The sequence below is a fragment of the Typopeltis vanoorti genome, chromosome 16 (assembly GCF_054136105.1).
Source record: "Typopeltis vanoorti isolate ZY-2024b chromosome 16, IOZ_Tvanoo_1.0, whole genome shotgun sequence".
Classification (NCBI taxonomy): Eukaryota; Metazoa; Arthropoda; class Arachnida; order Uropygi; family Thelyphonidae; genus Typopeltis; species Typopeltis vanoorti.
The window spans coordinates 81,485,360-81,501,072 of NC_143564.1; the positions used below are offsets into that span (position 1 = coordinate 81,485,360).

A 15,713-nucleotide genomic window follows, 5' to 3' on the forward strand; every position below is an offset into this window, starting at 1 on the left:
GAAATTTCAGAAAAGAATGTTAATGGTTATGGCAGCTGATGTTCTCACTAATTGCATCATAAACCTTTGTAAACCACTAAAAGTTAGGATCTTGCTCAAGTTTAGCAAATCCTGCTTCAGTGAGAAAAAGCTTCAGCTAATTCTTTTGTCATAAACTTTCTTGGCTCTGGATCTTCAGATTCCTTGTGTTCTTGTGCTTCTATCAGCCTCTTCTCTATCTCCATAAGGTCTTCACTGGTTAATTCTTCTTCAATCTTCAAACATGGCAAGTGTGACCCAGGCCCTTAAATTGACTTCCAAATAACAGGAAGAGCTGCTTAATAATGCGCTGAAGTGCAGGTTTGTTTACATGTGTGAAAGAAACTGGTTCGCAAATTATTAATTATCCTTATAGGAGCCTTAGGAGCCCATTCATAAGTACGGAACACCGTAAGTCAAGTCACCCATAACCCAGGGACCGCCTGTATTTATTTGATGAAACAATAAAACAACATGAGTATCCCTACAAAATAGTATTACTTTAGTATCCCTACAAAATAGTATTAACCACTTAGAGAATTTGACATATTGTTATGCACACACACATATATATATATATATATATATATATATATAAAATTTATATAGAGAGTAGATGCAACAGCTGTGTTCAAATATGCTGATCTGTGGCAGTTTCTTTAACGGCACATCTCTGATTGTTATATGTATAAAATTTCTCTACTATTAGGACATAAATCATAGATCTAAAGAAGCAGTTATCAAAATAATGTAGAACCTTAAACAACATCTAAAATAAAGTGTTGCTGATGACATGGATCTCTCTCTCTCTATCTATCTCTATGCGTGCATGTGTGTTTTACAGATAGATATATATGAAGTTAGCAGTTTATGCACTACAAATTCTGAGCAATGCAAGAGCCTCCATAGCTCAGTTGGTATAGATGAATGAACCCCTTTGGTCGGAAAGACCTGGATTTGATTCCCTTCAGTGACATGAGGAACCTTTATCTGTTCTCTTTCAACAAAAGGTGAGTTATCCAGTCTCATACGGAGGTGGGGGATTTTTCAGCCGGAAACTCAGGTTTTTTCGTCCCCAGAACAGGCAAACCAGTCCCGTGAACACACATGGATTACAGTCAGGAATACTTAAGACCCAGCCATAGGTCTGATTCGTCAGCTATGCCAGTCTTGAGCCCGGATAAAATTAGGGAGGATTGAGATGGTGTCGTACTTCCCTGTAAAAGGGGCCTCACGACCGTTGTATCATCATACAAAATAATAATAATAAACTGAGCAATTCAAAGGAAATAAATTAACAGCCTCTATGTGCAACTGCTTATATACTTTGCTTATGATTAAAACAAGAATTTAATTTCTTCTCAATTTCTTGATATGTGCTCCCAAGAGGTGTACAGGATACCATGACAGTACTACATTATTAAGTTTATATTATTATTAATCTCTTATCAAAAGTCTTCCTCCAAATCACTGTATTGCCTCTCAGCACTTCAATATTGCCATAATGATATTTCAGTCTTCTAGGATGTTTCTCACAACCAGTCCACCTTGATCTTGGTTTACCTCTGAATCTTTTCCTGCCATCTTGGCACCAAACACTTGCTTTGTTAATCTTTCTACTCCCATTCTATTTAAGTGACCATTTTACCTTAGATTAGCTCTGCTCACACATTCTTGAATGCTGACAGTATCAAGTTCCTAATATCATCATTTTTAATATGACTATTGATGCATTCATTCATTCATGCCTGTTTTCTCAGAACTCAAGTCTGTGGTCTCTAGTCTTTGAGCAAGTACTTTATTTTTAACCCAGCTCTCAGATTTACTTGAAATTGGTTTGAACACTGCCTTGTATACTGCTGATTTAGTGTTTTGACTAATTTCTCTCTTATTTATCTATTTATTTATTATTAAAATTACTCCCCACCATACCAGCTTTGCTTATTCTGTTGTCTGTTTCCATATTTAATTTGACATTGTTACTAAAAACTATGTCTAAATAGCTGAAATATTTTACTTGTTCTTTAGGTTCTCCATTGAGAATGCATTTGTAGATTTCTACGTTTCTGCCTATTTTCATAGTTTCGGTCTTTTTGTTGCAGATTTTTATGCCAATGTTGCAGTTGTTCATAATCCTGGAAACTTGCACTGGATTTGTATAAGAGTACATTATCTGCCTAAAGCAATGAGCTAAGTTTGATATCTCCAATTCTAACATCAGGTGCAATGTCACTTCTTTTCATAATACAGTTCATATACGAGGGGGGGGGGAGTTCTGATAAACACCTAGAACAAAAATGATATTAAAGCAGCTAATATAACCACAAGAAAGAACATACTAGTAGCAGAGTTATGAAGCTAACTTATGTTCTTATATTTTCTTATCTCCTCATGTTCTTTCTTTTGGTTATATGAGTTGCTTTAATGTCACTTTTGTGACGTTAAAGCAATTCTAATAATAATAATAATAATAAACAATAAAGATTTCTAGGTGTTTATCAGAACTTTCCAGCCCCCCCCCCCCCCCCGATGATAAAAGTGAAGATAGCATGCACCCTTGTCTTACTTTTGATTTTACATCAAACCAACTTTCTGTGTTTCCTTTGATATTAACTGCTGACTTACATACAGACTGTATTAAATATCAACAATGTTCCATCAACACCATATAACTGTGGCATTTTGAAAATCTTTTCTCTGGGTACCTTGTAGGCCATTTCCAGAAACACAAAACTTAAAGATCTTTGTTTCTCAACTCTATGTCTTAAAGTGAAAATCTGATCTGGACAACTTCTGTTTGGCATGAATCTAGTTTGTTCTTCTCCAAGCTTCCATTTGAAAAGTTTTCTTAGCATTTTCTCAAGTATACTTACATAAATCTTTCTAGGAACACTCATTAGGGAAATACCTCTGTAATTCTCGCATTCAGTTTTATTTCACTTTTTATAGATGAGTACTATGAGAGTTCTACTCAAACCACCTGGAATTAGACCATCTGACCATTCCTTCTGAATTATGTAGCATAGCCATCGTAAAACTTTTTTACCTCCATATTTGAGCATTTCTACTCAAGAAATGCTCAAATATGTCATCTACTCCAGCTGCCTTTCCACATTTCAGGCTTTTGATATCAACTTCAAGTATTGATAGGTACTCCTGTTTGTTCTGTGACTACCTGTTTTGTTTAAGTCTTTCAAATTTCTTTCAATTATGCTTTCATAAATCTTACTTGGAACCTCAGTAGAGAAACTCCTTAATTCTCATTTTGGTTTTATTTTCCTTTTTACCGATAGGTACTATAAGAACTTTATTCCAATCATCTGGAATTTGACTCTCTGACTAGGCCCTCTGAATTATACAGTGTGGCCACTGTAAAAACTTTTAGATTTTTCATTTCTGGCTCAAATATAAATATCTCAAATATCTATCAGCTGCCTTTCCACATTTCAAGCTTTTTGATAACTTTTTCTACTTCAAGTATTGATATGTACGCCTGTTTGCTCCTACTGAATATTTCTTCTACTGTTCTGTCACTGCTTGTTTCATTTATCTTTCCAAGTAACTACTCCAGACATCTAGAATATTCTTATCTTTGGTTGTCATGTCACCTTTGATTCCTTTAACAGAACTCTTTCCTTCATTTCTAAGCATTTTTCAATAGCTTCCAGAACATTTTGCTACCTTCCCGTTATTTATTTGCTATTGTTGCTTTTGTCTTTCATCCAACCTTATATTTCCTAGTTGTTGGTTGACCCCACATTCAAACATAAAGAAAATTTTTATTATACTGCACCACTCTATGTTTGAAATCACACAGTTATTGTGAAGGAATCAAGCATCAAATAGCACAATAGCTACGTGAACTTATTACAGGCTGAAATTTTCTTACTTATACATAGGGTTTCCTGCAAGATTCGTATTTTAATGAGCGGCAATGAAACTGAAATTAAGCAAGCACGAGAATCAAGTTAAACAAGATATTTAATTCTCTCACAAAATTATTCTTACATAAGAAACAAGAACTCTATTTAGATCAATACAATTAGAAAATAATTTATACATTCAATAAAGTATTTGGTTCTACTCAGCTGAGTGCATCATTTACTGCTAGAACTTATATATAAGGCTTTCACAATTCTCATCCGTTAGGATTTCAACTTAGTTTCACCTTAAACAACAACAACAACAATATTCAGCAAAACACTTAAAAAGTAATTCTTTTTAGTCTCATAGAATAATCACAAACTTCAATTTTATCAAACACTTAGCTGGCATCATCAATATCTATCAGAGGATTAAAATAGTTCTTAAAAGGCTCAGTTTTGCATTTACATATACATTGTGAGATAACACATTCAAACACGAACTAATTCTTCAATGAAGTTTCTCACATTAGTTTCACAAGGAAAATGTTTTATAATATCACTCATTCAGGCTTGACTAGCTGGCTCCAGCAACACAAAATTTGACCAAGTTCTCCGAACACAAGCAACACTATCACACGTGAGTTATAGAATAGATATTCTTACCGGTATGATCATCATAGCTTGCACATTATGGAAAACTCTTGCAACACTTTTGGCACTCTATAATCTTCCACTATAGGCAACACAAAACATAGTATCCCTGAGTTCAATAACTTATTTGTTATGACTGGAAAATGTATTTTCTTGCTCGTAATAACTTATCTTACGATAATCTCAATCATATTTTTATCCTTTCACTCAGGTAAATTCCTTTACAAGGTGACAGGAAACTATAAATAAATATGAGCTCAAAGTTAGATTCATTAAAATCAGAACAAGTTTCCAAATCTTTGTTACGTCGTACGATCCCTGGTTAGATCACATCTCACGACCTTCCTACACTCTCTCCAATTTCCTTCTCATTCCTTCTTCCGATATCTCATAAATCCTCTCTCTCTTTCCCGCCCAAACTTGTTTTTCTCCGCTATTTCAGTTTACAACGAAATTTTCACATGATTGTTGCACAGTTCCCAACGCTAAGGCACGCGCTATCTCAAAATAACATAGTTTTCTGACAGCAGCCAATCAAATCACATTAGCAGAGTCCCTTAGAAATGCTTTCACTTTCAGTAACAACAAATAAAATATGCATATATTACTCGCTTAGGATACATTTACAAGTTAATATAAAGAATTTATATAAGATAAATAACTAACAAAAATTACAATTATTATTTCAATGAACAAAAAACAGTAAGTGTTAAAATTACAATTTATTTAGGAGCAAACTTAGCTCAGGAAATCTAATTCATGTTAAATCATGAATGAAGTGTTAATAATCATAAAATTCTTCATTCACAATTTAACAAAGGCTTATTTTTCCTCTGAAAAATTTTTCACACAAGACTCATGAGTGGAGAAAATAGACTTATCTCCTTTTCAAGGTCTTAAATAATATCTAGTTTGAATATAATCTAATTTATTACTACAGTCAGTATTTTTGTATCTCTCTACAATTTTAGTTAGATTCATTCGGCTTTCATTACTGGGACTAGTTTGTCCCTTATTTTTGTAGTATGGGGATGTATCATCGGAGCAGAGTCCCTCATTTCTGTCTCTAGCCTTGTGTCTTGATTGTCTCATGACTGGGTTTTTCAATCTAATGGTACTTCTTCTGGGATCTGCCATTCCCTGAAAATTCCTTTTCCTTCCCTATACATTCTCCAAAGAATCTTCTAAGTAGGATAGTCTGTCAGACTTGTCCTTTCCCTCCATTCTTCTTCTTGCCTTATTAGATCTTGGATGTAAACTAATTGCTTTAGCAAAGTTGATTCCAATTATCAGTTGATCTGTTTTGCCAACTTCTAATTCAGGTGTAGATATTTGCTCTTGTAATGTTAAGTCTGTGGTAGGTTTAGCTTGAGGTTGATTAGGTTTATCAGAATTTGAGTCATTGAAATCTTCAATTGACTCATTACTAGTTGATTGTATTTTACTTGTAGGTTGTATCACATTCGTCTTACCATGCCTTTTTGTTAGTTGTGCTTTCATCCAATATTTGTAGGTGTATTATTTCTCCAGATATTTCTTCTTCTGTTCCTTATGGATATCTCACCCTTAGAAAAGTCACATGAGACGCAATAATTTTTCATAAAGTTAGTTCCCAAAATGATGTGAGAACTCAAGTTGGGTGTTGATGGAATAATCAGTTGATCCTGCCAAACAAATAACCCAAAATTTGGTAGAAAAATCCTTATACGAGCTTTCTTATATGCCATAAAAGTAGTCAGAGAGAGTAATAATTCTCACTGGTCTTCTCAATTTAATAATATTTTTCCATATTCTGTGCTTTATATGTATGAGGGCTTCTACTGATAGTTGAAGCATTGCAACCTGTATCTAGTAAGATATTACATTGATACCCTTGGATATTTCCTCTGATTTTCATAATTGATTCATTCATCTTAAAATAGTTATCAAGATTACTATGTACTTTGTGAGGAATCTGTCCAAAATTCAAATCCCATCCATTGTTTGAGTATGTTCCTTTAGTATCGAAACAATTCCTAGCAATATGCCCAGTCCTGTGGCATCGAAAGCATCTTGGAGGATCCTTATAGTTGGAGAAAAACTCTTTCTTTGCTTGAGGTTGAGAGGTAATGGGCATCTGTAGATTGAGTCTTTCTAATTCATGCACCACTTTGTCCAGATTTGCTAATATAGGTTGAGTTGGAGAAAAACTCTTTCTTTGCTTGAGGTTGAGAGGTAATGGGCATCTGTAGATTGAGTCTTTCTAATTCATGCACCACTTTGTCCAGATTTGCTAATATAGGTTGATTCTGTTTTTTTACTTCTTGTTCCACCATTTTGTTGATTCCATCTGTTGTAGGGTTGTGGTTTTCATGAAAGGTGTAGTAATAACTACCAGCTGCTTCATTACTTCATCAATGCAATCTATTACTGGTTGATGTAATCGTTTTACTTCATGATGAATTAAGATTTTTATTTCTTGCATTAAACTGTCCTTGTTGGATAGTTCTTCACTCTCAACTATATGATTAACATTTAAGGAATTTTCTCCATTATTCTTCTTTTTTCCCTTTTCACTTTTATTTTCCTTTCCAGTCTCAGATTGGTTTAAGGAATAATCAGTCTTATTTATAATGCTCACATGACCTACTTTAGATAAGGGACAAAAGTCTCCTATCGTTTGTTCTTTTTCCTTGACAACTTTGAAACATTCTTCTAAGGTGTTAATTTTCTTCTTGTAGGCAGTCCCCTCAATTCTGGTCTGACACCTAGGAGAAACTGCTGGAAAACAGCCTAATCCAAATGAGGTTTATCTTCATTAGACACGTTCAAGCTGTTAGAAAGAGTCAAGATGCGATTATAAAACTCTGTAACACTTTCTTTATCCTTTTGTGTGATCCTCTGTAGTTTCCACAAGTTGGGTCCAATACTTCTCAATTTAGAGAACTGAAATTAAGACATCTTTAAACTTCTGATATTCTAATGCTTCCTTAAGCACTGGAGATGAATATAAAAATGTCCTTGCCTTACCAGTCAACTTACTTCGTAGTAATATTAGTCATTGAAAATCAATCGTTTGCTAATTCTCTAAGCTTTTCAACGAAGGAAAAAAAAGATAGTACATCATGTGATTCTTCCCCTAAAAACTGAGGAAAGACTTGTTGGGGATTTACAGTACGGAAGCATTCACTATCCTCCATTCCTGTGCTAGATGCATGAGTCATATCTGTTTATCGGTTACTCTATAATTCATTCAATCATGAATGTCAAGACTATTTAAAATTTACTTTTCCTTGCCTAATTGTTTCACAACCAACTCATCATGATTCAATTAAATTTACTATTAAAGTTTTTAGGAATTAATTCCTAGTAGGCTATTGTGTCAACAAAATTTATTTCTCAATTATCGTTAGTGAATCAAAACCCTGTCGACTGCACCATTTTGTTGCTTTCGTCTTTTATTCAACTTTATATTTGCTAGTTGTTGGTTGACCCCACATTCAAACATAAAGAAAATTTTTATTATACTGCGCCACTCTATGTTTGAAATCACACAGTTATTGTGAATCAAGGAATCAAGCATCAAATAGCACAACAGCTACGTGAACTTATTACGGGCCGAAATTTTCTTACTTATACATAGTTTCCCGCAAGATTCATATTTTAATGAGCGGTGCAATCAAACTGAAATTAGGCAAGCACAAGAATCAAGTTTAACAAAATATTTAATTCTCTCACAAAATTATTCTTGCATAAGAAACAAGAACTCTATTAAGATCAATACAATTAGAAAAAATAATTTATACATCCAATAAAGTATTTGATTCTACTCAGCTGAGTGCATCATTTACTGCTAGAACTTATATATAAGGCTTTCACAATTCTCATCCGTTAGGCTTTCAACTTAGTTTCACCTTAAACAACAACAATATTCAGCAAAACACTTAAAAAGTAATTCTTTTTAGTCTCATAGAATAATCACAAACTTCAATTTTATCAAACACTTAGCTGGCATCATCAATATCTATCAGAGGATTAAAATAGTTCTTAAAAGGCTCAGTCTTGCATTTACATATACATTGTGAGATAACACATTCAAACACAAACTAATTCTTCAATGAAGTTTCTCACATTAGTTTCACAAGGAAAATGTTTTATAATATCACTCATTCAGGCTTAACTAGCTGGCTCCAGCAACATGAAATTTGACCAAGTTCTCTGGACACAAGCAACACTATCACACGGGAGTTATAGAATAGATATTCTTACCAGTATGATCATCATAGCTTGCACATTATGGAAAACTCTTACAACACTTCTAGGCACTCAATAATCTTCCACTATAGGCAACACAAAACTTATAGTATCCCTGAGTTCAATAACTTATTTGTTATGACTGGAAGATGTATATTCTTGCTCGTAATAAGTTCTCTTACGATAATCTCGATCATATTTTTATCCTTTCACTCAGGTAAATTCCTTTACAAGGTGACAGAAAACTCATCATCATCAAATTCCTGACATGTACCCTCAAGGGGTGTACAGGATATGATAGTACTACATGCAAAATTTACATCATTACTAACTTCCTATCTACAATTTTCCTCAAAATCAGTCTGTTACTTGTCAAGATTCCAACATTATTAGATCTTATATTTCTATCGTCTAAGGCACTTTGTACCGTATCAATCCACCTATATCTTGGTCTTCCTCTGGGTCGTTTTCCTGCCAACCTGGCAGAGAACACTTGTTTTGCTAATCTTTCCCCTGCCCATTCTGCTTAAGTGACCATACCACCTGAGATTAGCTCTGCTAACGCATTCCTGGATGCTGGCAATGTCATATTCTTTCCTAATATCCTCGTTTTTAATATGATATTGCCATCTGTTAACGCCTCTAATCTTTCTGAGGATTCTCATATCTGCATTTCTAGTCTTTGGTCAAGTGTTTTACTTCTGACCTAGCTCTCAGATCCAATAAGTTAAAACTGGTTTGAACACTGTCTTGTATACAGCTAATTTAGTGTTCCGACTAATTTCTCTCTTATTCCACATGAATTTATTCAGTTGACTTCCCACCATACCAGCTTTGCTGATTCTGTTGTCTATTTCTATATTTAATTTACCATCTTCAGTAAAAATCGTGCCTAAGTAGCTGAAATGTTTTACTTGTTCCACAGGTTCTCCATTCACAACACAGTTGACATTTTCAATGATTCTGCCTATTTTCATTTTCTTTGTCTTTTATTGCTGACCTTCATACCATATCTATTACAACAGTATTCAATTTAGTAAGGGAATCTTGCAAACTTGTAGCAGATTTATTTAGAAGTATAACATCATCCGCATAAAGCAAAGAGCTGACATTATCATCTCCAATTCTGATATCATGTTTAATACCACTTTCCTTCATAATGTGATCCATATAGATAATGAATAACAGAGGGAATAATGTACATCCTTGTCTCACACCAGATTTAACATAAAACCATCTTCCTGTACTTCCTTCAATTCTAACTGCTGACTTACAACTCAAATAAAGATTAAGTATTCCTTGATATAATGTCCCACTGACACCATATAACTGTAGCGTATTGATTAGCTTCTCTCTTGGCACCTTGTCATATGCCTTTTCCAGATCGACAAAACATAAATGCAGATCTTTGTTATATTCCCATGCTTTCTCAACTATTTGTCGTAAAGTGAAGATCTGATCCTGACAGCCTCTATTTGGCCTGAATCCAGCTTGTTCTTCACCAAGCTTTTCTTCCACAATTCTTCTCAACCGTTTCTCAAGTATACTTGCATAGATTTTGCCAGGAACACTCAGTAGAGAAATACCTCTGTAATTCTCACATTCAGTTTTATTTCCCTTTTTATATATGGGTACTATTAGAGCTCTACTCCAATCATCGGGAATTCGTCCCTCTGTCCAGGCTTTCTGAACTATGCAGTGCAGCCACTGTAAGACTCTTATACCACCATACTCCAGCATTTCTGGTCGAATATCATCTACTCCTGCTGCCTTTCCACATTTCAAGCCTTTGATGGCTTTTTCTACTTCAAGTATGGATATGTATTCCTGACTGCATGCCTGGTCAGTGTTTTTTATCACTGTGCTGTCATCACTGCTTGTTTCATTTAGCAGTTTTTCAAAGTAATTACTCCATACTTCAAGGATATCTTTTTCTTCTGTTTTCATGTCACCTTTATCATCTCTAACTCCTTTTACAGCACTCTTTCCTCCATTTCTAACATTCTTCAACAACCTCCAGTCTTACCACCTTCTTGATATTTATTTTCTATGTTCTTGCCAAAGTCCTCCCATGACTTTTGTTTAGCTAGTTTTACACAGTGTTTTGCTTTCTTACATTTGTCTCTGTATTCTCTAAGAGCAAAAGCTGACTTATTTGCCAGGAAATTTTGATATGCTTTCTTTTCCTTCACTGCCTCTATAACTTCCTGTGTCCACCATGTACTTCTGATTTTTCTATCCTTTGCAGATAACCTCACCACATGCCTTTCTGGCTGACTCAATCAAGGTTTTCTTCAAGATTTCCACTGAATCTCCAAGGTTTGGTTCCTGTTCTCAAACTCTTTCATTTTTTCTTCAATAATCTTTGTGTATTTTCAACCATTTCTCAAGTATACTTGCATAGATCTTTTAGGTGACAGGAAACTATAAATAAATATGAGTTCGAAGTAAGATTCATTAAAATCGGAACAAGTTTACAAATTTTTGTTACATCGTACGATCCCAGGTTAGATCACATCTCATGACTTTCCCACACTCTCTCCAATTTCCTTCTCGTTCCTTCTTCCTATATTTCATAAATCCTCTCTCTCTTTCCCTCCCAAACTTTCTCCGCTCTTTCAGTTTACAACGAAATTTTCATGTGATCGTTGTACAGTTCCCAACACTAAGGCACGTGCTGTCTCAAAATAACATAGTTTTCTGACAGCAGCCAATCAAATCACATTAGCAGAATCCCTTAGAAATACTTTCACTTTCAGTAACTACAAATAAAATGCATATATTACAGTTCGCTTAGGATACATTTACAAGTTAATATAAGGAATTTATATAAGATAAATAAATAAAAAAAATTACAATTATTATTTCAATGAACAAAAAACAGTAAGTGTTTAAATTACAATTTATTTAATAGCAAACTTAGCTCAGGAAATGCAATTCATGTTAAATCATGAATGAAGTATTAATAATCATAAAATTCTTCGTTCACAATTTAACACTATGTTTTTGCCAATTTCTTCCCATGACTTTGTTTAGCTACTTTTACACATAGGTCCTCTTACATTTTTCTCTGTATTCTTTTAGGATATCTACCAACTTATTTTCAAACTTTCAGTATGCTTTCTTCTTTTTCAGGACTGCTTCTTTTAATTCTTGTCTACTATGGTGTTCTTATTTTTTTTTTTCCCTGCAGGAAACTTCACATCTCTCCATAGAATGAATCAGTCAATGTTTTCTTCAGTTTGCCACTCTGAGCCTCCAATGTTTGGTTCTTGTTCTTGAAGCATTTCATTTTTCTTGAATGCTGTTTGCATAGTTGAGTCTACAGTTCTTCTGTAAAAGCTGCTCAACTTTAATTCTTTTAAAACTTTCTTACTTGTTCTTTTCAGTGTGATATTCATTTTTATCCTACTTAAAAATTAAGTTTTGATCACTTCCAATTTCAAATCTTTTGTATATTGAACCATTGATTATGTTATTGTCAATGGTTCAAGATAACATTAATATCAGCAATAACATAGTCAATGTTATTGCTGATAGTGTTAAAGATATCACTATTAGCAATAACATAGTCAATGATCTTCTTCCTCACACATTAGATGTAGTATCTGTTCCGACCGAGACTTCATCTTCTTTAATAGTATCTTTTAATCTTTTTCTAGGTCTTCCTGTTCTTCTCTTATTCTTTGGTTTCAAATTATAGATTTCTTTTATTATTCTATCTTCACTTCTTTCCACGTGTTCAATCCATTTTATTCTTCAGGTTGCTACCCAATTGTTTATTGCTTATATTTCACACTGTTTTCTTATTATATCTGTATTTTTTATTTTATCTAATCTAGTTTTATTTACTTAATATATTCATTTCACTTCTGTTTAACATTTGTCTTGTTTTCCTAGTGTCTGGTCTTGTTTCTACATTATATGTCATAATAGGCCTGATTACTGCTTTATAAATTCTGGTTTTTGTCTCTAAGATGTTTATTTTTCCATATTGTTTCATTCAAGCATCCTGATATTCTTGCAGCTTTTGCAACTTGTTCTTTGACTTCTAGATGTGGCCTTCCTTCCCAGTTCAGTTATATACCTAAATAATTGTAATTCGTTATTTGTTCAATAATAGTACCTTCCAATTCTAATTTGCATCTTTGTGGTTCTTGTGATATTGTCATACATTTTGTTTTAGTTTTTGATGTCTCTTCATATTATACAATTTTGCTGCTTTGTTAAATGTATGTAGTAATATTGTAGCTGAGTTTCATTTTCTGCAATTAATATTACATCATCTGCATAACATATAGTTCTTATTATTCTATTGTTTATTTTCACTCCTGTATTTTGTATTTTATTAACTTTTTGTATTATTTCATCCATTATTATATTGAATATTGTTGGACTTAAAAGAGTCTCCTTGTATAATGCCATTGCTAATTTGTATCTCTTTACTTATTTTTCCTTGTGTTTTTATTATACAGCTATTATTATCATATATTGCTTTAATTATTTGTATTATGTTTTCTGCTACTTTTGTTCTCTGCAATATTTCTATTACATCTTGAATTAATATTCTGTCAAATGCTTTTTCCAGGTCTATAAAGCATATAAATAGTTGTATTCTATTGTTTTCTCTATCAATTGTCTGATTATGAATATTGCATCTGAACATGATCTATCTTCTCTGAAACCTTGTTGTTCATCTAATAGATTAAATTCGTTTGTTATTTTATTATTTAGAATTCTTGTTAGTACTTTTAATGAGGTATTTAATAAATTTGTCCCTCTATAATTTTCTGTTTTTTTTTAATCTCCTTTTTTAAATATTTGTATTGTTATACTTTTCTTCCATTTTACTGGTATGTTTTGTATTTATTATTTGGTTGTATAATATATTTAAATTCTGAATTATAATTTCTTTACCATTTTTTAATAATTCATTATTGATATTATCTAGACCTGATGATTTTCTATTTTTTAATTGCATTTTGAATGTTATTTCAATTTTTGTTTCTGTTGTATTTATTTCTTCTTCTTGATTTGTTTGTTTATCTAGTTCTACTTTTGTTTCAACTGTTTGTTTATAAAGATTTTTAAAATAATTTTCTAATTCTTCTATTTCTACTTTTAATATTAGGATATATTCTGCTTCTTCCTTCTTTTGTGTATTAATAAATCTCCACATTTGTTTCTGTATACCATAGAAATTATGTTCAAGTTCTTTCGTATATGATTCCCAAAATTGATTTTTGCTTTCTATTTTCTTTTGATTAACTTTATTTCTTATTTCTTTATATTCGTTTCAATTATCTGTTGTTTTCATTTGTAGCTATTTTTGATATTTTTCTTTCTTTTCTTTTCTTTATTTTTGTTAGCATTTTTATTTCTTCATTAAACCATAGAGTCCATCTTGATTTTGTTATTCTTTTCTTTATCCCTAATACTTCTGTTGCTATTTCAGTTAAATTTGTTTTAAAAATCTTCCAGTTATCTTCTACATGTTGTTCACTGCTTAATGGGTTATCTTGAAACTTTTGTTTTAATCTATTGTAGTATAATGTTTTTATACTTTCTTCTTTTAATAATTCCACTTTAAATTTTATTTCAGCATTGTGTTGGTTTTCTTTAGATTTTATTTTCACCCATTTCTTGTAAAGTCTTACATATTAACATGATCACTTCCAATTTCTGCTGATGCTAACACTCTAACATCTATTTCTGATGGGTGTATTACTTTGTTACATATAATATAATCTATTATTGATTTCTGTCCTCTTGTGTTTCCAAAAGTTATTTTATGCTAATAAAGCATATTCATTATTTTTAACTTATGTGCACAGAATTGTATCAATGTTCCTCCATTATTGTTTATTGTTTATTCATTAAATCTTTACATGATTCCATTTATTGGTATATTTCCTTTTCTTGCATTTAAGTCTCCCATTATAATTAATTTTTCATTTGGTTTTATTTCTTGTATTATTTGTTGTAAGTCCTCATAAAAAGCTTCTGTTTTTATCCGACCTGTTAATATTCTTTCATTTATATATTTATATTCTTCTATATTTTCGTTTAACTCTTTATATATTACTATTCCTACTCTGGCTTCAGCCCTTTTGTTTTTTTTACTCCACTGTATATAAATATATAGTCTTATATGTTCATTGTTCCATTTCCTTTTTTTTTTTTTTTTTTTTTGTTTCTGTCATGGTGCATATTTTAATGTTTCTTTTGGCTATTTCTTTATAAGTTCTTCCTCTTTTCCATTAATTGCTCTTACATTCCATGTTGCTAGTTTTATTATTCCATATCGTTTTCTTTTCCTTTTTTGTTTCCGATCGATATCCAATTTTTCCATCCGATTCATGTTTGTCTTGGTTTCTCAAGCAATATTGTTTTACATCTAATGACGGGTTGCTGGCCCAATCACCAGACGCCTCCCACGTTAGCCAAGAATATTGATGTTAGCCTTCATGCCTAAGGTGGCCCTGCTAGAAGATCAAGCTTCCGACATACTTCACCTACACCACTCCACCACGATGAGGTGTGAGTAGGATTTAGAGAGGATAGTCAATGATGCTTCTCTTATTTCTTGTATCTTTTCTCCATGCGAACTCATTCACATCTTTACATTTGAACAAGTTATTGGTAATGACCACTTCATATCCTAAGCAGAAATTCAGCAGGTACTTACCATTATTATTAGTCTTCCCATTTCACCAAATTTTTCCAAAATGTTTTTGTATGCTTATTTGGATTCATTTTGTACTCTGCTGTTTAAATCTCCAGCAAGGACCATCTTGACAATTTTCTTTGTCAGCTGCCTCTACTGATAACACAAATTCCCACATTTCTTCCTTAGATGGACCTTCTGTGAGGCCATAGGCACAAATAAGTTTCCTTGTCTATTTTTCCAATTTGAAGTTTCCCACACAAGTTGCCTTGAAAAGC

General features: G+C 32.7%; 1 protein-coding gene across 2 annotated transcripts in view; it reads left to right on the forward strand.

Annotated features, from left to right (window-relative positions):
- Nucleotides 1–15,713, forward strand: part of Crag (DENN domain-containing protein Crag) — a 718,705-nt gene that overhangs the window by 495,111 nt on the left and 207,881 nt on the right. The window lies entirely within an intron of this gene.